Source organism: Oryzias latipes, chromosome 13 (genome assembly GCF_053564925.1).
Source record: "Oryzias latipes strain Hd-rR chromosome 13, Olatipes_Hd-rR_3.1".
In the NCBI taxonomy this organism is placed as follows: Eukaryota; Metazoa; Chordata; class Actinopteri; order Beloniformes; family Adrianichthyidae; genus Oryzias; species Oryzias latipes.
This window is the reverse complement of record NC_136249.1, coordinates 22,024,338-22,048,894: the sequence shown is the minus strand read 5'-3', so window position 1 is coordinate 22,048,894 and position 24,557 is coordinate 22,024,338. Positions and strand designations below refer to the sequence as shown.

Genomic DNA, 24,557 nt, shown 5'->3' with positions numbered 1-24,557 from the left:
TATGGATATGGTTTACTCTGAAAGGCTAAAGAAAAGCATGATACGGGCCCTTTGAACAAACTTCTGTGTTCTCTCAGGAGGAAGGTCAGCCATGATTTGTTGACCTTTTTAGCTAGTCTTCTGCCTTTAAAAACCCAGGCCTTTTTCCTCATCCTCATGAGTGTTCCAGCAATGTCTTCATGGTTTGCTTCGTGTGCTTCTCGGGGAGGAGTGTTGACACCCAGGAGTTATATGGCAAAAGGGGCACTACGGTTTTGTCCTCATCAAAGCTTTGGATTCTTTCACCACAAACTTGAAGTCCTGTTTCCTCATCCTTGTACACAACAAGTCTGTTCAGTGTGGTATTTTCAAATTTCACCCCTTCTTGTGCAGCGTGGAACACGTCTCTGAGAGCATCCTGGAATTCTTCCACAGTGAGTGTGAGTTTTTTAATTGCATTTCCTATTTCCTCTTTTGAAAGGGCAACTTTGATTTGTCTCCTGTTTGTGTTCTTCAGTTTTTGCTTCCATATTTCAACAGCTTTCCAAAGCCAAGCAATAATCCTGACTAATTGCATTAAACTGCTGATTTTGGTCACATCTATGAGTTTTTTGACTGCTGATCCAGCTGAAAGCCTGCGAACATGAGCAATCTCCACTTTGGACTCAAGATGCCTTTTCTGGATTACCTTGAACCATATTGTTGAGTGCATTTATCTTGATTTTTGCCTGAGCTCTTGTGATTGCAGAAGAGTAAGCTTTTCGTAGGAGTTTGTTAATCCTTCTTTGGAACTGGCAGGAATTTCTTTACTGGACTTTATTGGCCATTCTGCCATAGGTTTCTTCAAAAATGGCGGTCCTTTTTGCCAGTCAGATTCCTCACAAAGGTTTTCAGGTCCAGTACCTCTTGTAATGCAGTCTGCAACATTGAGGTCTCCTGGTATCCACCACCAATCTTCTATGGGTCCGACCTTTTGGATTTTACCAACCCTGTTAGCAAAAAAGGTTTGGTATCCATACTGTCTCTCTTTATGGCTCCAAGAACAGTTTGACTGTCCACTAGATGATACCAGCAGTCTATCTTTATGCGGCTATGCTGTTTGACGTACAGTCTTAGTCGTGATGCAAAGACAGCTCCACACATTTCAGCTTTGACTGCGTCTCCTTTTTGGTTAAGTGGAGTAAGCTTTGCCTTTGACTCAACCAGTCTAACTTGAACGCCTTTGATTGTTTCCCACCTGAAATAAACCACAGCACCATAGCTTTTGTCACTTCCATCAGAAAACATTATTCTGCAGGGATTTCCAACCCAGTCCAATGGTGTGAGGCTTCTGGGGAAAGTGATGTGACTGAGACGCATGTAATCTTCAAAAAGCTGACCAATTGGGTCATACAGATTTGCTACTTGGCTCAGTAACTCAGGGGTTTGGAGTTTTCCTTCTTACTTCCTCTTCCAGAAGATCTTGTTCAACTGTTATTTTGTATTTTCTTTTTGATAAATTGATTGCAGTCATTACATACAGTTTATCTTCTTTCACCAGGTAGCCAACTCCAAGAGCTTTATTACCCTCCATTTTCATTTGATTGGGTAGTATGAGGACTTTGTTTTCATTTGCTGGTGTGAGAGGATCTGAAGTTTCAGTGTGCCTCCCACTTTGGCCAGATCGGTTTCATGGTTTGAGGAAAAATCCTCCTGCTTTCAGGATCTGTTCGACTCCCTTTATGTTTTCATTCAAGCTCTCCAAGTTGTTGCTGGACGTCAAAATGTCATCAACATATCTGTCTTCTTCAACAATCCGTCGTTCTTCTTCTAGGTTGATGAACATTTAAGGATTTGCTGTTTCTCGCATAGCCAGTTGACAAATACATCCAGCTGGTCGATCACCCATGTTCACTCTGGTGATGGCGTATTCAATGATTTCCTGTTCTTCGTCATCCCTCCAGAGGAAACGGTGAAGATGCATCTCTTTTTCTTCTAACCATACAGAGTTATACATCTTCTTGATGTCGCCCAGAGCTGCGTGCACACCTATTCTGAACCGTGAGTAAAACTGTTCGTATGGGATTTAGAACATCAGGTCCTTTCAATAAGAGGTCGTTCATGCTCAGCCCATTGAACTTTTGGCTACTATTCCAGACAAGACGCACAGGAGTTGACATGGAATTCGGCTTTGGAGCAATTAGATGGCTCCAAATATTATACGTTATTTAAGTTTTAACTTGAGTTATTCTGGATTAATATTCCTGTCTGTTTTTTTTTTCATATTTGTGTTCAAAAAGTTCAGTTATAAAGGTTTAAAAGTTTAGCTTTCGTGTGTTCAGTAAATGTTTATCTTGTTTGGCCCAAAACCTAAAGTGTGTTTTTAATTCAGTCCCCCTGTGCGACTGAGTTTGTCCCCCCTGTAATACGAGTCTAGAAAATTCATAAATTTTTGTGTACAATGGCCAAATAAAAGATAGGGAACACAAAAGGATGTTGTCAAATTTTGTTTAAGTGGGTGGGGGAGTGGGGCTGGGGCGCTTGTGGGGTTACTCGCCCAGGGAGTGAGTTAGAGTAGAACTGCCACTCCCAATGGTGGGAAAAAGCAGTAGATCATGGAGGAAACCTACGCATGCACAGGGAGAACATGCAAACTCCACACAGAAGGCTCTATTTCAGGTCCAACAACAGGGACTTGAACTGGGGCCTTGCTGCTCTGCGCCATCGCATCTTGAAGGATTTTCTCAGTACGTTCATGTTTCTTATAATTTATACGTTTTGACACCAAGGTTTCATTCACTCAAAATCTTTTATTACAAAGAAGATATTACTGAAGTTAAAGTTGAATTGGCTTATAGGTTTTTTGCTGATTTCCTTTGGTTGCTACTTTTGATTTTTATTGTCATGATTTGCGATGATGTGAACAGACCCAGTTGCTGGATCCCAGAAAGGTCACAGACACAGAAGTGGAGAAAGTCACTGATTTGTTGTCCAGGATGATAGGACGTGAAAGTGTTCTTGTGACTGATTGAGGAAAAGGCGATGACACCCCAAGATGATGGAGATGGTCATCCTCTGATCTCCCTGGAGGTGGAGATCAGAGGTGGTGGTAACTGGATGAGGTTCAGACGGTCTTCCTTTGACTGACGAAAAGCACACATTTGGAGTGGCTGATGACATTAGACTTGGAGGTAGATAGTGCGACTGCATGGTGTGGAGTCATGGCGTGGCTGGTGGTCAAGAATTCAGGGTCCAATCTTGGGAGGAAGAGCAGAAAAGGGAGGGTGGAAGGAAAGGACTCTCTGGAGTACCATGGCATTTATGATTATAAAACTTTTGAGCTCATTGTACTGTTCGGGTTTACAGTGAAGGTGGTCTACTGTTTACAGCACAACTAGCCTGTAGAGAAAACATTTACAAATTGTTGGATCCTCAACATGAATTGTTGAAGTCTGGTGGCCTTTTTAAATGGGCTACTACATTAGTTTATATATCAAAATCCATTTTTGTCTCAAGCCAGTCTTTCAATTCAATTTTTGTGTAGTAGGAAAATAAATAATTTCCAAGGAGATTTGATTTGAATGAAAGTACACATATTTGAATTTTACAATGAGAAAGATGCTGACAGTTCGTCCAAAATGTTCTGCAAATAAAAAAAGCCTTTCAGTTTAGTGACAAGTTCATTGTAAGTGGATGAAAAGTGGGAAGATGCCCCAAAAATAGATATTTGCAAAACAAAGGTCAACATAGTCATGAAAAGTGTTTATGTACATAGAAAACAATGACAGTTTTACTATCTCTGATGGTTTAGACGATAAAGCCCTCAGGACAGCTGCCATTTCCACTGGCTGAAAAAGTAAACAGATTGTCACCCACATGAAATCTAAAGCATATAATGCAGGCAGTCAAACCAAGACAACTGCCCCGTTTGTCCACCTGAGAAGGAAACAAAGTTTTTTCGGATCATAGTCTAAGACCTAAAAAGCCATGAAAGCAGATTCCAAGATTTTGCTCAAACTTAACTTAAAAAGTTACTTTATTAATAACAATTATACAAGGCCAAATGGGGTGTTGTACTGCAGATTTGAGAATGTAATCCACTTTTAAATGTTAAACTCTGTAAGAACCTCATAATTTATTGAAACCACATCCTGAATGCTTAGACACCCACCCTCATAAAAGCAACTTCTTGGAAGGAAAGAAGGAAGGAAGGAAGAAAAGAAAAGAAGAGACAGACTGATGGGAACAGGATGAGTCATCAAGTGTTTAGTAGCAAAAATCCTCAGTGGACAGGAAAATGTCAAAGTTAATGCAAAAAAATGAGCTCTGTAGAGGTTTGTGCTTTTTTTTTAAGGTTTTAGGTTAAACCAGATAAAGGCCATAGGCAAGATAAAAGTAAGGTATAAAACATTTTTTGTGTATCAAAGTTATCAAAGTAATCTCTTCTTTTTGACCAATTTCCGGACCCCGTATGGCATTTGCGGAATGTTCAGGACAATTAAATGTGGAACTCGGGAAATGAAAATTCACACGAGTCTGCACAAATTTTCCAACCTTTTGCAAAAGGGGAGAGATGGAAAACACGACCAGTGTGGCTTATTGGTTCACCGCTCTCTCTCTTGCTCTCAAGCAGACTATATACTAACTCAGACTAGTTAGTACTTAGATATTATTTAACTTAATGTTAATTTGTTTAAATTAAACTTAATAATAACTATTTCTTTTAAAAGGCTGCTAGAAGTTGAAGCTGGGGTAACTATGGTGCTCCGGGGTTCTGTCTTCTTTTCTTTTCTACTTCTACGCTTCCTCTCCTCTATTCTTGATCATAATTCATCATTTAGTTCTCCATGCCTCTGTTTGGTACAGTGCGATTCATGTATTGTCCCTCTTTTCCTCTCCCCTCCTGGGGAGTGGGAGTGCTTCCAGACTCCAGTTGGCTCATCCGTGCTCCAGTTCCTGACCGTGTACCTCGCCTTTGCTCCCGCTCCTACACCTGGCTGTGGATCCTGCCCCTGGCTCATCTCTGGCTGGTCTCTGCTCTGTACCTGACTGAGTACCTCGTCTCTGCTCCTGCTCCTACACCTGGCTGTGGTTCCTGTCTCCGGCTCGACTCGCGCCTTTGACTGTCCCCACAACCATGGCTGGATGAAGCTCGTCTGCTGGACTTTTATATATATATATGTAGTTGTAGATTTAGATAAGTTAATTCTTCTCTAAGATTTCTGGTAAATCGCCTGTCCGTCCTGGGGGAGGATCCCTCCTTCATGTGGGCACCCCTGAGGTTTCTTCGTTTTTTCCGGAATCCGTTTTTTTTGGGAGTTTTTCCTTACCGCGAAGGGGGGTCTAAGGGCAGGGATGCCAGTATAGCATAGTCAGTTTGTTAGTTCATTTTAGTATTTTTCTATTGAACTCTTTGTATTCGTGATCCTTTTAAGTTCATGTTTTACTTCGAAGCCAATCGAGACGACTGTTGTTGTGATTTTGGGCTATACGAATAAAATTGAATTGAATTGAATTGAATTTATCATCCATCAAGGCAAAATGTGAACATTCAAAATACATCATTAGACTGTGTGTCTGTACATGCAAGACATTTTTTGCACCACTCAAGTATGCATAGACTGCAATGAGCAAATTTCTCTGTTCGATAAACACCCCAGCGCAAAATGATCCCATAGGCCAGCTCAGTGGCCTTGTAGTTAGAATGTCTGCCCTGTAACTGGTAGGGTTGGTTCCTGTTACTGTGTCTGCTGCTCACCAGGGGATGGGTCAAATGCTGAGAACAAATTTCACAGTGACAGATAGTGGAATTTTACATTAAAAGTTGCAGACAGGCCTGCTCAGCATATCACAATACAATAATTCATGCATGTATAGAATCCAGTAAATGCATTTTTAAAAGAGCATTAAAAATAAAATGGAACCCCTATTCACCTTTAAACCAACATGCTCACTTGTATGTTTTTTGTGGTTCAGCTTTGCATACTTGAACCATTCTGTCATGCATCTAATGGTGTTATTTTCACTGCTCTTCTAAAAGAGCCCTGTGCTCTTTCTGCTTAATTTGCACTCATGAACTCTGACCGTCATCACAATGCGGGCTTGTAAAGGATACTAGTTTACCGTGTTTCAAAATCAACCTAGTGTGAACAATTGATGCCCCATAATAGGGAGCTAACACTTGTGCTATTTAAAAAAATAAAAATAAAATGTAGTCCAAAGAGTTATCACCAGAGGCACTGATTTAAATGTCTCACCTGAAACGTTTTCCTCAGGAACTCCTCGCCTCCTGAGGAACAAACCTTGGTATCCCATGTATCAGTTCTTTATGTAGCTGTTACATGCAGGAATTTTTCACTGTTTTTTACTTTTTTCCTCCTTACTCTGCATGTGCTGCATGTGCTTCCTGTGAATGAAGACACCTGGTGCAGACCTGGGGTATTCCAGAAAGCAGGTTAAGCTAGTTACCACGGTAAGTTTGAGGTTGAGAAAGCGGATAACTTCAGATTTCGGTTCCGAAAATGGAGGAACTCATGCTCTGAACATAACCTGGTCTGGACCAGGTTTAACAGAAGGTTAGTTGGTTTCAGAGAGGTGAAGGAGCATGACGTATCCATTTGAAGATGTGTTAGTGGATGAAGAAGCTCAGATAATACTTTTTCCACCTTGAAAGGGTGATAAGTACGAAGTCCGCTAGGTACCAGTGGTGAAAAATAAAAAAAATCTGATACGTCCACAAACTCTGAGCGCACAGATTACTAAACCGTGCTTAGTAAACCGTGGGCACAGTTTACTAAATGGTGCGCACGGATTAATCAATTGTGTTTGTACTGTTGCGGAATAGTGCGTGCATGCACATTTATTGTATATGCATGTCTCTGAGCAGAGTAGATGTACTCTTGGCCTTCTGTTTGCAGGGATGTGAGGGTGCTTTGGTACAATGCGCAACAAAGGAGACTTCGGACCGCAGTCTGTTTCCCTGTTCTGCCGCCCAGACTCAGAAGAATCAGCGTATCCCGGAAGATTTGAATCTCCAGACCGAGGACGGGCTTTGGAACAGGCGGAGGCGGAGTCCTGACAAACCGTGCACACAATCATGTGAGTTTATGTTACCAGTCAGGTCAAGACAAAGCAAAGGCTGATGGTTATTCCAGTTTAAGTTGATTTAAAAAACTATAAGTGAACACGCACTTGGTAATAATCACAACAATAGTAAAAGCCCGTTTAGAAGATAACTCCAAGCAAGGCTTGTTTACATCAAGACTTCTCTTCCTCAATGGATTATCCAGACCAATCACTACCGTAGACGTCATCGGACCAACGTACAGCCAATCAGATAGTGTGATGTCATCATTAGTTGCTGGTTGTGTTAGGTGGTCTGCGACTAATGATAACGTCACACTCTTTGATTGGCTGTATCTGCAGCCTCAAACTTAGACACACAGTGTGAGAGTTCAAAAGGTACAATGAATTAAGATGGAAAAACATTTAATTGACTTGGAGTAATATGACAGTTAGTAAAAATAAGAAATTAGCTTGAATAAATGTAACTCAGTTACTTGTTTTGTCCGTTCTTTTTCTCCAAGCAGAAACTCTTTCTTTTGCTGATGATGCAGCCGTATTACTTTGTTGATGGTCGTATAATCTTCACACGCCGTCATTAAAATCTCCAACTCCGTCTCGCTAAAGTACAGCGCTCTCTTTTTTTCTCCACGTGTTTTCATGGTGACTCCGGAAACCTGCGATTCTTTGAGAATGCCTTTATGTACTTGCCGTGCACGCGCATTAACCCAGGGTTACCAAGTCAAGCGTAATTACGCTAACTCGTATCTGGTCTTTTGGAACCGACATACCCAGAGTAAGCAAGTTCAGGCAGACTTCAGCCAGAGTTCAGGGTAAAAGTCAGGGTAGTTTATACCTGCCTTCTGGAATACCCCCCTGACGAGCTGTGCAATCAGGCTCCATAGCCAGCCACCAGGCCTGCATATAAGCTCCTGTGGAAAGCAGAGCTCTTTCTGGATCACAACCCAGATGAATGTGAACAGCTCTTTATGTTGGAGAGTGTGGGAGGTTTGTGGACAGGTAAGACAGGGTAGCCTGTACACCTCATGTAGCTTGCTTTCTGTTAACACACCAGGTAAGTTGGCTGGTGGCACCCCTTGTATGTTTTAGATTGTAGATAAGTCAGTGAGACTTTTGTTTTCTGGTTCTGTTCTAGAGCAGTGATATTTAGGCCATATTTTGTCTTCTTTATTTTATTCCTTTAGCCCAGCCTTGGTCCTTAAATGTCATTCATTGTGTGTGTTATTGTTACATACACTCCAGCCCTACCCTGTATGTTTGTGGACGTAACAGTAGCAAACTGAGCTATTAGCTGATTTTTTTTGAAATTATAAAGTGTCCCTAACTATCTCACTGCAAGGGTTATGTGTGGATTTTTGTGCAGAGATTCAGAAGGAAAACTGAAGATAAGTCAACTCTTTCATCAACTGTTTAAAGAGATGCTGCTGCATTTGGCAAAAAAGACTTGCACAACAGTAAGCCAAAAGAAAACAAGGAAAAGGAAATGACACCAAACATCCCAGAGATGAAAGGAAGCAACAAAAATAATCTTGCAAATTAATCAGACAGAGGAAGCAAATGACAAACTTGTAATAGATAAAATGATGAATCACCAAAACCAGATGTGAAAGACAAAGCCAGGAAAAACATGAATTTCTATTTCCCACACAAATCAAAGGAAGTTAGCTGGAATCAAAATATCTCAGCTTTTACCTTTTTAGAAGGAGGATGTGGATATGACTAATTCTGTTAGGGCTTGGCTCCTAAAGGATGCCATAGCAAATAGGAAGCTTTTTACTGTGCATGAGCAGATGCAAACAGAAAGGTTTGGAAACAGAAGCATAAGCACAAGGTCATTAAGAGACTAAATATTTTTCCAAATGCTTCTGAAAGTGTGTTGCACTGACTGATTTGCAGTGAATGCATTCATCCCTATAGAACTTCAGATACTTTTAAGATGTCGCTAAAAAGCAAGTTGTGCTCCTGGATCTTCAGGCGAGGAGCATGAGGGACAATCTAGTGTTCGCAGGGATTCCAGAAGAGGCAGGGGAAGTCCCGGAGAACATTGTTAAGTCCTTTATAGAGGTCCACCTGAAACTCCCCAAGGAAGAAGTCCAGAAGATCTCCTTCCACAGGGTTCACCGGCTCGGAGGAAAAAGGCCGGACAATCAGCGTCCCCGTCCTATTGTTGCTAAATTTGAACATTATAAACAAAAGATGCAGGTAAAAAGCAGAGGGCGAGAGCTGAAAGACACACATTACAGTGTTAATGATCAGTTTCCAGGGGAGATCCTCCGCCGGCGGAAAATCCTCTTCCCGCTGAGGAGGAAGCACCTGTCTGCTGGAGCACGCGCGGTGGTTGCCGTTGATAAACTTTTTGTGAATGGCAAGCTGTTCCGGGACCCAGAGGTAACACCCTGGCTGTGCTGAAGGCTTTCAGAGGCGCACTGACATCTGCGCTGCCCAGAAGAAACCCGCAAACTTATTTAACTGAATAGGAAATAATCGGATCATCAATAATCCACACCTCTCAGGAAAAGTGTTTTTTCTTTCTCTCACATTCATGTTTCTGTTGTTGTTTCGTTGTTTTTGTTTTTTGTTCTTTCTCTTTTCCTCTCTCTTTTCTCTTGTCCCCCCCCCCCCCCCCTCCCATTTCCTCATATGTGAATCAGGTAAAGTCAACGCAACCACGGTAAGTATTTATTTATGCACGGAACGGGCGCGCGCGCATACTAGCGCGCATAAGAGCATGCACACACGATCCCGCACACACACGTTGATAAACTGCAAAAACCTCACTTAGGCTCACACAGGACGCACGCAACATGCAGCTGACAGCCAAGACACGTTCACCCACAACGCACAGCGCTTGTCAGTGTAGCAGAAACGCACAGCGTGCACGCGCACACGGACGGGCACACGCACTATTTAGCCTTGCACTCTCCCGGTTAGAACAGCTATGAACAGTCTTAACATCGTTAGCTGGAATGTGCGTGGACTTGGTTCTGGGCCAAAGAGATTGAAAGTGTTAAATCACCTGAATGATCTTAAAGCAGATATAGCTCTGCTGCAGGAGACCCATTTATCTTTATCAGCTGGTCATCTCCTGTGCTGTTCCCAGTATCCAGTTATGTATTCTGCCAGTTTCAACTCCAAACAAAGAGGAGTTGCAGTTTTGATTAATAAAAATGTTACATTTACTCATAAGGATACAGTTACCGACCCAGAAGGCAGATTTGTAATCATTAATATATCCATTCAGAATAAGGACTTTTGCATCGCCAGTATCTATGGCCCTAATGTTGACGACTCTTCCTTCTTTCACAGATTCTTCACCTCACTCTCAGCTCACTCTGACTCCACAATCATAATAGGAGGAGACGTCAACCTGGTTTTGGACCATGAACTTGACAGACTCAGCACAGCAGCAAATCAGCGTACATGGCAGTCTGCCAGTATTCTAAAGCAGTACATGAGTGATCTGGGTCTCTGCGACGCGTGGCGCTCATGTCATCCAAGCACTAAGGGGTTCACCTTTTTTTCTCCAGTTCATCATTCACACTCTCGTTTAGATTATTTATTAGTCAGTAACTCCCTTTTGAAAGAAATTAAAAGTTCCAACATTCATCCAATTATTATCAGTGACCATGCACCAGTTTCTGTTACTATTTCAAGGGAAGTACCCAGACCCTCGGGTTCAACCTGGAGGTTTAATACATCTCTGTTAAAAGACCAGGAATTTATTGAATTCTTTAAAAAAGAGTGGGCAACCTTCTTAGAATTCAACAATACTTCTGAAATATCACCAAGTATTCTTTGGGAAGCAGCAAAAGCAGTCATGAGAGGGAAAATCATCTCTTATTCAACGCATAAAAAACGCAAAGAGAAAGCAGATTTATTAGAATTAGAAAATAAAATAAAAACTCTGGAGACTGCTTATGCTGCTTCTGCACAGGAACACATACTGGGCGACATGAAAAATTTAAAGCTACAGTTAAATGACATCATCAATAAACAAACACAATTCCAGATACAAAGGCTTCGACTGGAAAGATACGAAAACTCAAATAAATCTGGCAAATTTCTAGCTAATCAGCTTAAAATTAATAAAGAAAAATCAACAATCACTTCTATTATGGACCAAACAGGGAATGTCACCCATGACCCGGTAAAAATTAATAATGCGTTTAAAGACTTTTATCAAAACTTATACACTCCACAGATCAATCCATCAGAACAAAGCATCAACTCATTTCTCAACAATATAAACCTGCCCAAGTTAAACGAAGATCAAATCACAAATTTAGACTCTCCGCTCTCGCTGTCTGAGCTTCATGAAGCTCTGTTACTTATGCCTAACAGCAAAGCACCAGGACCCGACGGCTTTCCTGCAGAGTTTTATAAGGAATTCTGGGAACAACTGGCACCAACGTTTTATAAAACGGTAAAATTTATCAATGAAAGCCAATCTCTACCACCTAACATGAACTCTGCCAACATTATCCTTCTTCTAAAACCAGACAAAGACCCCACGAGTCCTTCAAGCTATCGCCCCATTTCTTTAATTAATGCAGATGTAAAAATTATCTGCAAAGCACTAGCACGAGGATAGAAAAAGTCACTCCTCACATAATTGACTTTGATCAAACTGGATTCATCAAAGGCAGACACTCGGATGATAATGTCCGCAGACTCGTTAACATAATAGACTTTGCCACCATCAAAAACCAGGAAATGACTATACTATCACTGGATGCTGAAAAAGCCTTTGATAGAGTAAACTGGAAGTTCGTCATTGCTGCCCTCCATAAGTTTGGGTTTGGAGAATCATTCATCAATTGGATCAAAATATTATATCACAACCCCAATGCATCAGTTAGAACTAATAAACAGACTTCCAACAGGTTTTTTCTTGGAAGAGGAACTAGACAGGGTTGCCCACTCTCCCCCTCTCTTTTTGCAATATTTATCGAGCCTCTAGCTGCAGCAATAAGACAGAATGAGAGTATTAAAGGAATTAAAACCAAACACAGCCATCATAAAATTAGTCTCTATGCAGATGACATATTACTGTTTTTAAGTAATATACATTCTGTAAATGAAACGGCAACAATCATTAATGAATTCTCTTCTATATCAGACTATTCCATTAATTGGAATAAATCTGTTTTATTACCACTGAACAGTAATGCGGAGCAAGGACTCACAATACCAGTTAAAACAGGAAATATCAAATATCTAGGTATTTATTTTTCCCCCAAAATATCAGAACTGGTGCAGCTAAACTACACCCCATTACTGAAAAACATACAGGACGATCTAACACGCTGGACCAACCTGCCTTTGTCCCTTATGGGCAAGGTAGCCACGGTTAAAATGAAAATCTTACCCAAAGTTAATTATCTCTTCTCAATGATTCCCACACAACCGCCATTAAAATGGTTCAAAACATTAGACTCATCCATATCAAGCTTTCTATGGAACAATAAACCTGCAAGAATTAGTCTAAAAACTTTAAAATCTGCAAAAAGCTGTGGAGGATTAGAATTACCTAACTTCCACAATTACTTTCTTGCAAATAGATTACAATATATCTTAAAATGGTTAAAAAATAATCCAGAAACTAACTCATGGTTAGACTTGGAACAGGCGTTATGTGGAAAGATCAACCTGTCAGATCTTCCATTTATTAGCCAAATAGTTAAAAAACAGGATTGTTTCAAAAGTAGTAATATAAATGCCACTTTAACAGCCTGGTGGGAATTTCTCAAAATATCAAAATCATCAATTCAACCGTGCAAAATGACACCCATCTGGAACAACCCAGACATCCTCATAAACAAAAAAATTATCCACTTCCCAGCTTGGCAAGCAGGGGGCATAAAACAACTAGAGCACATAATTATTGATAGAAGATTCATAACTCCCCAGGAACTTCAAGACAAACATGGAATATATAACTTCTTGGAATATCAGCAACTTAAATCAATTATTACTAAAAAGTTTAAATACAGAGACAACGATTTAAAGCTACCAGATGTAGTTACCACTCTGATCAATTTCTTAATGAATAAAACTCTCTCCAAAATATACAAACTTTTATGCAATTTAGATAACAATATTTCACTTCCGACAACAAAATGGGATGCAGATTTAAGCATCAGCACAGATGAAAGTTTTTGGTCAGAACTTTGTCTAAACACCTTTAAAATGACAAAAAGTCCAAATCTGCAGCTAATCCATTTCAAAACTCTTCACAGAATTTACTACACTGGACAGAGGATGTTCAAGATGGGTCTCAGTAACTCAGACATTTGTCAGCACTGTGACAGTAATCTACCCGACAATTACATGCATGCACTATGGTTCTGCACGCCTGTCCAGGCTCTCTGGCGGCAGGTATGTGCCGATCTATCAGTCTGGCTTAAGGTTTCAATCACAGCTTCACCGTCACTTTGTGTGCTTGGTGACATGAGTGCCATCGATGTAGAAGGAGGATTAGCATCTATCATTTTCATAACTCTTTGCATTGCTAAAAAAACTATTTTAATAAATTGGAAAAGCAAAAAAAATATAAATATAAGTCAACACAGAAATCTACTGCTTGATCATATCAGCTTGGAAAAAATGTCAGCCCAAAGTTCAAGTAACTTCGAAAGAATTCGGTCTCTCTGGTCTCCCAAAGCTATTAGGGGGTGGGGGGGGCCTGGTCGTCGCTGCTCCTTGCCCTTCTGCCGTGGGCCGGGGTGGGGGTCGGGGCCTCCGGTGCCTGGCGGGGGTTGTTGGGGGCTCCGTTGGTCGGGGGATCGGGTCCGGCGCCTGGGTGGGGCGGGCTGGGGCGCTGCGTGGTCCTTTGGGCTTGGGTGTGGGGGTGCGTGGTGGGGGGGTGGGGGGGTGGTCTGGCCTGGCTTGGGGGGGTGGTCCCTTTGCCTGTGCTGGGGGGGGTCGGCGGGGGGGGCCCAGCGGCACTGGATGGGCTTCCCATCTACGCCTGGGGCTGGGATCGGCCCTTCCCTGGCTCTGGGGCGGGACGGGACAACCCTCTTGGGGCCCCCGGTCGCTCTGGGTGTCATCCGCTTCGGCTGCGGGGTCTGGGGGGGGGTGGGGTGGGGGGTCTTGTCGGCCCTGACCTGTGGGGGGGCATTCTGGGGGAGGGGGGGGGTCCACTATTGGTACGGGGCAGGGGGGGTTGACGGGTCGGGGTCTCCGCTGAGGCCATCGGCGGTTTCCCCGGCCGGTTGGCTGCCTCGGTCCCGTCGAGGCCTGACCAGAGCTCTTCTAGGGCCGGCGTTTGGGGGTGGGGGCCTGGGCTTGCTCCGGGGGGGGGCGGCGTTTTCTGGCTCCTCTCTCTCTGTGTGGGGGGGGTGGTGCTGGGCCTGGGGTGTCGGCGCCTCCGGGGGTGGGGCCCCTGGGCTGGGTGGGCCTGGCCCCCTTGCTGGGGGGGGGGGGGGGGGGCGGGGGACAGCTGTTTGACCACCGGGGGACAGTTTATCAGCTGTCCCCAACTTACCCCCTTCCTCATATAACCTCATAATAGGGTGAGGGGGTGGGGGGCTTAGCCTGCGATGAGCCTTGGGGGGGGGGTTTACTAGGCAGTGGCCCCCCTCCTATGGTTGCCGTATGGAGTGGGCCCCCCCTCTTTCGGTTTTATTTGCACCTTAGACATGTAGGGCCCTTGGTAGGGGGGGTGCTTGGACATCACTGCCAGCAAGCAGCGGATGTCCTCCTAGCACCCTACCCGCCAATTTTAATCGCACCTTAGACATTTAGGGCCCCTTGGTGGGGAGGGTGAGGGGACGTCACTGTGAGTAATCAGGAGATGTCCCCTTAGTGCCCTACCCGCCAATTTTAATTGCACCCCCCTTAGTACACACACCCCTCCCCCCTCAATATATACATCCCAACATAAACACACACACATGCACACACACACCATCTCAAACACACATACACGCACACACAATTTGCAAGAAAGGTGGGACCTGGGTCCATCTGTCCCCTGCCTCTTCCCTGGTGGGGGGTGCGGGCCCCCCTTTGCAACGGCGGCCGTGTCCCCGGGGTGCCGGCTTCCTGGGCCCGGCGGTGCTCTCTCCGCGCGGTGGGGGAGTTCACATTACATCTGAGCCGGGGGTGTCTGGTCCCTGGGGGGTGGGTTCTGGTCCTTGCTCCTGAGTGCTGGGCCCCGCCAAATTTCCAACTGTGGCCGAGCCTGGTCGGGCCATATTTATAACACCCCTTGTGGGCCCTCTTTTTTTTTCCCCGGGGTTCCCCCCTCCTGGGCGGGGGCGGCGGGCCCCCTGCCTCGCTCCTCCCTGGACCAACCGTGGGCCGGGCGGATGGTTGCCTGGAGTGCGGAGCGGGTCTCCCTTGGGGGGTCCTGGCTCGTACCTGGGGTTGGGGCGGGGGGATGCCCGGAACTCCTGGGTGGTGGTGGGGTGCTCGTTTGGGGCTGTGGGCGTCCTTCTCCGGTGGGGCTCTGCGTTGGGTTCTCCCGGCGCGGCGGGGGGGCTGCTCTCCTGGTTGGGCTGGGGCGGCGCTCTCTTTCCCTCCGTGCTTCCCTGGCCTCTGGCTCTGGGGGCCTTGCGGCGGCCCTGCTGGCCCTGGCCTGGGTGGCGGGCTTGGTCGCCCGGGCGGCGGTTGTTCCCTGCCGGTTCCCGTGTGGCGTTGGGGGGATTCCGGCTGCCGCTGCTGCTGCGGTGGGGGTCTTGGGGTGGGGATGGCTGGGCACTCTCCCTCCTTCTTTTCACGTTCCACCATCCATTTTAGAAGAACATAAAACCTCACCTGAGCACTGGTGTTAGCTCACCTTTGCACTAATAGCTTGCATGACTGAATGACTGAAATATTTCACGATAGTTGGTTATCAGGCATAAGTATGCGTGTGAACACTATCTGTTTTGTGTACATGTCGACAGGTGGACATTTTTGCAGCTAGCAGGTGTGTTTATAACATTTGAGTGTGTGTGTGGACAGGCCCCGCCCTTTTTGTACTGCATTTGAACCTTACCATAATGATTAACAACCAGTAAACTTGTTGCTGTATGCTGCTTCATGGTCTTATCCCCCTTCCCCTCCTATTATCACCCCCTACCCCCCCCTCTCTCTAGCGTCCCTCTCTCTTCTTCCCCTCTTTCCTTTTCCGTCCGGTCCAACACCAAAGATTTTCAGACATGATTGAAATTAATAAAGTTTGGCCTCAATTACAAAAGGGGTTTATTCAGACATACCTTTGGTTTGTCAGAAGATTAATAACCCCTCTTGTTAAAGCAAAATATGTCCAACACAAGAGGCCCTCAGCTCTCGTCTGTCTGCCCAGCTGTTGGACAGGACAAGTTAAAAAAAAAAAAAAAAAAAAAAAGGAAATAATCGGATCATCAATAATCCACACCTCTCAGGAAAAGTGTTTTTTCTTTCTCTCACATTCATGTTTCTGTTGTTGTTTCGTTGTTTTTGTTTTTTGTTCTTTCTCTTTCCCTCTCTCTTTTCTCTTGTCCCCCCCCTTCCCATGTCCTCATATATGTGAATCAGGTAAAGTCAACGCAACCACGGTGAGTATTTATTTATGCACGGAACGGGCGCGCGCGCATACTAGCGCGCATAAGAGCATGCACACGCGATCCCGCACACACACGTTGATAAACTGCAAAAACCTCACTTAGGCTCACACAGGACGCACGTAACATGCAGCTCATAGCCAAGACACGTTCACCCAAAACGCATAGCGCTTGTCAGTGTAGCAGGTACGGCACTATTTAGCCTTGCACTCTCCCGGTTAGAACAGCTATGAACAGTCTTAACATCGTTAGCTGGAATGTGCACGGACTTGGTTCTGGGCCAAAGAGATTGAAAGTGTTAAATCACCTGAATGATCTTAAAGCAGATATAGCTTTGCTGCAGGAGACCCATTTATCATTATCAGCTGGTCATCTCCTGTGCTGTTCCCAGTATCCAGCTATGTATTCTGCCAGTTTCAACTCCAAACAAAGAGGGGTTGCAGTTTTGATTAATAAAAATGTTACATTTACTCATAAGGATACAGTTACTGACCCAGAAGGCAGATTTGTAATCATTAATATATCCATTCAGAATAAGGACTTTTGTATAGCGAGTGTATACGGTCCTAATTTTGACGACTCTTCCTTCTTTCACAGATTCTTCACCTCACTCTCAGTTCACTCTGACTCCACAATCATTATAGGAGGAGACGTCAACCTTGTTTTGGACCCTGAACTTGACAGACTCAGCACAGCAGCAAACCAGCTGTCATGATTCTTCAGGCTAAGCGAACCCAGATGCTGAAACCCAGAGTAAGACAGGTAAGTGGCAGATGAGTAATCGTTTATTGATTCTCCGTGTGAGGCTGAGGTTTAGTCCCGGCGAGGTCCGAATGTGAAGATGGCTTGTGTTGTGGCGTGGCTGGAGGTGTTAACGCGGTCAGCGTACGGCGAGGAGTCTTCCGGTTCACTGGAACGGCTTAACTGATGACCCACACTGGTGTCACTCGTAACGTGGTTTCCTGAGGCAGGAGAATAGGAATTAGGTTGGGTACGTGAGCAAAACAAGATAGAGCATAGCAAGACCAGGCGAGTCACCGTAAGGGTTAACGATCTGGCGTCGGCTTGAGGCGTTGGAGCTCCTCAAGAGCAGAAGTGATGATGAGGAGAGTGACAGCAGCTGGTGGCAATCAGGAGAAGAGTGAAACAGTGCTGGAGGGGGAGGAGTCTGCCAGAGGCACCATGACAGTACCCCCCCCTCAACGACCGCCTCCAGGCGGGCCAGGGCGCCGATCCGGGTGGGCACGATAGAAATCCCTGATGAGGGAAGGGTCCAGGATAAGGGAGCGAGAGATCCAGGAACGTTCCTCCGGACCGTAACCCTCCCAATCCACCAGGAATTGGTGGCCACGACCCCGGCGTCGGACGTCCAGGATGCGGCTGACGGTGTAGGCAGGAGCATTGTCAATGAGCCGGGCGGGTGGAGGGGATGCGGAAGGGGGGCAAAGCGCGCTGTCCTGAACAGGTTTGACCTGGGAAATATGGAAGGACGGGTGGATCTTGAGAGCAGCGGGCAGCCGGAGGCGGACACAGGAGGGATTGATGACCTTCTCAATAGTGTAAGGACCGATGTAACGGGGAGCAAGCTTACGTGACGTGGCGTGGATGGGTATGTTACGTGAGGACAACCAAACCCGTTGACCAGGCAGGTATGTGGGCCCCACCACCCTGTGGCGGTTAGCAGAACGGCAGTTGCTCTCCTTGGTGCGGAGGAGAGCAGCCCTGGTTTGGTGCCAGATGTCTTGGCACCACCGAAGATGGTCCTGAACCGAGGGCACTGCCAAGTCCAGCTCCTGCGAGGGAAACAGTGGTGGTGGGTACCCGAGGGCGGCCTCAAACGGGGACAATCCTGTGGCAGAGGACGGGTGAGAGTTATGTGCGTATTCGGCCCATACCAGATATTTCGACCAGTCCATGGAATTCTGAGCGGCCAGACAGCGAAGGGAGGTTTCCAGCTCCTGATTAGCTCTCTCAGCCTGCCCATTTGATTGGGGATGGTATCCGGAGGTGAGGCTAACAGAGGCGCCCAGCGCCGAGCAGAACGCTTTCCATACTTGTGAAACGAACTGGGGACCCCGATCTGAGACGATATCAGTGGGGATGCCATGGTGTCGGAAAACTTGCTGGACCAGAATTTCAGCTGTTTCTGTGGCTGTGGGCAACTGAGGAAGTGGAATAAAGTGAACAAACTTGGAGAAACGGTCAATGACAGTGAAGATTACTGAGTTGCCTTGGGAGGGGGGAAGACCGGTAACAAAATCCACAGCTATGTGCGACCATGGTCGACTGGGAGTAGGCAATGGGTGCAGTAGTCCAGATGGTGGATTATTAGAGGATTTGGAGCGTGCACACGTGGGACAGGCGGCAACGTACTCCCTGACATCCTTACCCATAGAAGGCCAGAAAAACCGTCTGCGGAGGAGGTTGAGGGTTCTGGCGACACCCCCATGGCAGGCGATGCGGGACGAGTGAGCCCAGGTAATTGTGTCCGATCTGAGGGATTGAGGAACATAGAGCGTACCATTAGGAGGATTGGGGTGGTCCGGTTCCTCACCTTGGGCCTGAAGAACTTTGGTTTCAATGTCCCAAGTGAGACTTCCAATGATGTAGGATTGCGGGATGATGTTGGCGGGGGTGCTGTCCAGTTCATCCGAGGAGCAATATTTCCGGGAGAGGGCATCCGGCTTGACATTACGACTGCCCGGTCTGTAGGTGATAGAGAAATTGAAGCGATCAAAAAACAGGCACCAGCGGGCTTGGCGGGAGTTTAGTCTTCTTGCCGAGCGTAAGTACGAGAGGTTTTTGTGGTCCGTCCATACGATGAATGGTTGGACCGCTCCCTCCAGCCAATGACGCCACTCCTCTAAAGCCAGTTTAATTGCGAGAAGTTCCCGATTCCCAACATCATAGTTCCGCTCCGCGGGGGAGAGTTTCTTAGAGAAGAAGGCACAAGGTTTTAATTTGCCGGACTTCTCTTCTCGTTGGGATAGAACAGCTCCTACCCCAGAGTCAGAAGCGTCTACCTCGACGATGAATTGTCTGGTAGGATCGGGTTGGATAAGGATGGGGGCTGAAACGAAGAGTCCTTTAAGAGTGTCGAAAGCCTTTTGGGCTGCTTGGTTCCACTGGAAAGGTCTGCTGGTGGATGTGAGTTGTGTGAGGGGCGCGGCGATAGCACTGTAGTTCCTGATGAATCGTCGGTAGAAGTTAGCAAACCCGAGAAACTGCTGCAACTTTTTACGAGATGTAGGGGGATCCCACTGGGAGACAGCTTCAATTTTGGCAGGATCAGGCCGGATACTGCCTGCCTCAAAAATGTAACCCAGGAATGGGATGACGGAGGAGTGAAACTGACATTTCTCTGCCTTCACAAATAGGTAATTTTCAGACAACCTCTGGAGCACGAGCCGAACCTGATTCATGTGTTGAGTGGGATCTTTGGAGTAAATTAGAATATCATCGAGATATACAAAGACAAATCTATTTATGAAATCTCTGAGAACGTCGTTCACCAACCGCTGAAAAACTGCAGGAGCATTGGTCAGGCCGAAGGGCCAAATACTCGTAATGCCCTAAGGGTGTGTTAAAGGCAGTTTTCCATTCATCTCCCTCCTTGACCCGAACGAGGTGGTAGGCATTACGGAGGTCAAGTTTGGAAAATATACGAGCTTCCTGTATGGAATCAAAGACTGAGCTAATAAGAGGGAGAGAATATTTGTCCTTAATAGTGATTTGGTTCAGCACGCGGTAGTCAATACAAGGCCTGAGGGTCTTGTCCTTCTTCTCTACGAAGAAGAACCCTGCACCAACGGGAGATGACGATGGACGGATGTGTCCCGAGGAAAGTGCCTCATGGATGTACTTCTCCATAGCTGCTTTCTCAGGACCAGAAAGATTAAATAATCTCCCCTTGGGAAGAGTGGCTCCATCTAGCAAATTTATGGCGCAATCGTATGGTCTGTGGGGTGGTAGAGAACTGGCTTTGGATTTACTGAACACGGCTCTTAAGTCATGATAACAGTCAGGTACGTTAGAGAGATCAATCTCCTCTGGACTAGGAGGAGAGGGGGCTGAAATAGAAGGAACAGCAGACCGAAGACAGTTAGCTAGACAAAACTCACTCCAATTAGAGATGCGGTGATGAACCCAATCACACTGTGGATTATGACGTTGAAGCCACGAGTAACCTAGCACGACGGGATTCTGAGGGGTGTGGGTGACGAAAAACTGGGTAAACTCCCTATGATTTCCAGAGGTGATAATCACCGATTTGCATGGGCTCTTCAGAAGCACTATGAAGTGTGGCAGATGGGGGGGTTAGCGGAGAGTGGTGAGTCATACCTGGGCTTTTACGAGGTTGAGTGGGCCTTTCATGTTGTCTTTCTCGTAAACGGGTGTCAGAACGGAGAGCCGCGGTGACGAGCTCCTCGAAAGAGTGAGTTTCGGGCTGCGTACATAGGTGATCTTTGATGGATTCATTCAACGATTGGTAGAATACTCCCCGTAACGCTGGATCTGAGGATCAGGAGAAGAGTGAAACAGTGCTGGAGGGGGAGGAGTCTGCCAGAGGCACCATGACACCAGCGTACATGGCAGTCTGCAAGTATTCTAAAGCAGTACATGAATGATCTGGGTCTCTGCGACGCTTGGCGCTCATGTCATCCAAGCACTAAGGGGTTCACCTTTTTTTCTCCAGTTCACCATTCACAATCTCGTTTAGATTATTTATTAGTCAGTAACTCCCTTTTGAAAGAAATTAAAAGTTCCAACATTCATCCAATTATTATCAGTGACCATGCACCAGTTTCTGTTACTATTTCAAGGGAAGTACCCAGACCCTCGGGTTCAACCTGGAGGTTTAATACGTCTCTGTTAAAAGACCAGGAATTTATTGAATTCTTTAAAAAAGAGTGGGCAACCTTCTTAGAATTCAACGATACTTCTGAAATATCACCAAGTATTCTTTGGGAAGCAGCAAAAGCAGTCATGAGAGGGAAAATCATCTCTTATTCAACGCATAAAAAACGCAAGGAGAAAGCAGATTTATTAGAATTAGGAAATAAAATAAAAACTCTGGAGACTGCTTATGCTGCTTCTGCACAGGAACACATACTGGGGGACCTGAAAAATTTAAAGCTGCAGTTAAATGACATCATCAATAAACAAACACAATTCCAGATACAAAGGCTTCGACTGGAAAGATATGAAAACTCAAATAAATCTGGCAAATTTCTAGCTAATCAGCTTAAAATTAATAAAGAAAAATCAACAATCACTTCGATTATGGACCAAACAGGGAATGTCACCCATGACCCGGTAAAAATTAATAATGCGTTTAAAGACTTTTATCAAAACTTATACACTCCACAGATCAATCCATCAGAACAAAGCATCAACTCATTTCTCAACAATATAAACCTGCCCAAGTTAAACGAAGATCAAATCACAAATTTAGACTCTCCGCTCTCGTTGTCTGAGCTTCATGAAGCTCTGTTACTTATGCCTAATGGTAAAGCACCAGGGCCTGACGGCTTTCCTGCAGAGTTTTATAAGGAATTCTGGGAACAACTGGCACCAACGTTTTATAAAACGGTAAAATTTATCAATGAAAGCCAATCTCTACCACCTAACATGAACTCTGCCAACATTATCCTTCTTCTAAAACCAGACAAAGACCCCACGAGTCCTTCAAGCTATCGCCCCATTTCTTTAATTAATGCAGATGTAAAAATTATCTGCAAAGCACTAGCACAGAGAATAGAAAAAGTCACTCCTCACATAATTGACTTTGATCAAACTGGATTCATCAAAGGCAGACACTCGGATGACAATGTCCGCAGACTCGTTAACATAATAGACTTTGCCACCATCAAAAACCAGGAAATGACTATGCTATCACTGGATGCTGAAAAAGCCTTTGATAGAGTAAATTGGAAGTTCCTCATTGCTGCCCTCCATAAGTTTGGGTTTGGAGAATCATTCATCAATTGGATCAAAATATTATATCACAACCCCAATGCATCAGTTAGAACTAATAAACAGACTTCCAACAGGTTTTTTCTTGGAAGAGGAACTAGACAGGGTTGCCCACTCTCCCCCTCTCTTTTTGCAATATTTATCGAGCCTCTAGCTGCAGCAATAAGACAGAATGAGAGTATTAAAGGAATTAAAACCAAACACAGCCATCATAAAATTAGTCTCTATGCAGATGACATATTACTGTTTTTAAGTAATATACATTCTGTAAATGAAACGGCAACAATCATTAATGAATTCTCTTCTATATCAGACTATTCCATTAATTGGAATAAATCTGTTTTATTACCACTGAACAGTAATGCGGAGCAAGGACTCACAATACCAGTTAAATCAGGCAATATAAAATATCTAGGTATTTATTTTTCCCCCAAAAAATCAGAACTGGTGCTGCTAAACTACACCCCATTACTGAAAAACATACAGGACGATCTAACACGCTGGACCAACCTGCCTTTGTCCCTTATGGGCAAGGTAGACACGGTTAAAATGAAAATCTTACCCAAAGTTAATTATCTCTTCTCAATGATTCCCACACAACCGCCATTAAAATGGTTCAAAACATTAGACTCATCCATATCAAGCTTTCTATGGAACAATAAACCTGCAAGAATTAGTCTAAAAACTTTAAAATCTGCAAAAAGCTGTGGAGGATTAGAATTACCTAACTTCCACAATTACTTTCTTGCAAATAGATTACAATACATCTTAAAATGGTTAAAAAATAATCCAGAAACCAACTCATGGTTAGACTTGGAACAGGCGTTATGTGGAAAGATCAACCTGTCAGATCTTCCATTTATTAGTCAAATAGTTAAAAAACAGGATTGTTTCAAAAGTAGTAATATAAATGCCACTTTAACAGCCTGGTGGGAATTTCTCAAAATATCAAAATCATCAATTCAACCGTGCAAAATGACACCCATCTGGAACAACCCAGACATCCTCATAAACAAAAAAATTATCCACTTCCCAGCTTGGCAAGCAGGGGGCATAAAACAACTAGAGCACATAATTATTGATAGAAGATTCATAACTCCCCAGGAACTTCAAGACAAACATGGAATATATAACTTCTTGGAATATCAGCAACTTAAATCAATTATTACTAAAAAGTTTAAATACAGAGACAACGATTTAAAGCTACCAGATGTAGTTACCACTCTGATCAATTTCTCAATGAATAAAACTCTCTCCAAAATATACAAACTTTTATGTAATTTAGATAACAATATTTCACTTCCGACAAGAAAATGGGATGCGGATTTGAGCATCAGCACAGATGAAAGTTTTTGGTCAGAACTTTGTCTAAACACCTTTAAAATGACAAAAAATCCAAATCTGCAGCTAATCCATTTCAAAACTCTTCACAGAATTTACTACACTGGACAGAGGATGTTCAAGATGGGTCTCAGTAACTCAGACATTTGTCAGCACTGTGACAGTAATCTACCCGACAATTACATGCATGCACTATGGTTCTGCACGCCTGTCCAGGCTCTCTGGCAGCAGGTATGTGCCGATCTATCAGTCTGGCTTAAGGTTTCAATCACAGCTTCACCGTCACTTTGTGTGCTTGGTGACATGAGTGCCATCGATGTAGAAGGAGGATTAGCATCTATCATTTTCATAACTCTTTGCATTGCTAAAAAAACTATTTTAATAAATTGGAAAAGCAAAAAAAATATAAATATAAGTCAACACAGAAATCTGCTGCTTGATCATATCAGCTTGGAAAAAATGTCAGCCCAAAGTTCAAGTAACTTCGAAAGAATTCGGTCTCTCTGGTCTCCCATAGCTAACTCCGTGACTTAGGGGGTGGGGGGGGCCTGGTCGTCGCTGCTCCTTGCCCTTCTGCCGTGGGCCGGGGTGGGGGTCGGGGCCTCCGGTGCCTGGCCGGGGGTGGTGGGGGCTCCGTTGGTCGGGGGGTCGGGTCCGGCGCCTGGG

At 44.7% G+C, this 24,557-nt stretch overlaps 1 long non-coding RNA gene across 1 annotated transcript; it reads right to left on the bottom strand.

Annotated features, from left to right (window-relative positions):
• Positions 1 to 16,544: 16,544 nt before the first annotated feature.
• On the bottom strand, positions 16,545 to 19,266 carry LOC144996787 (uncharacterized). Its single transcript, XR_013659604.1, has 3 exons — positions 19,129 to 19,266; positions 18,964 to 19,067; positions 16,545 to 17,536 (listed from the first exon to the last, which is right to left on the bottom strand). It is a non-coding gene; the product is annotated as an uncharacterized LOC144996787 (long non-coding RNA).
• Between the last annotated feature and the right edge of the window lie 5,291 nt (positions 19,267 to 24,557).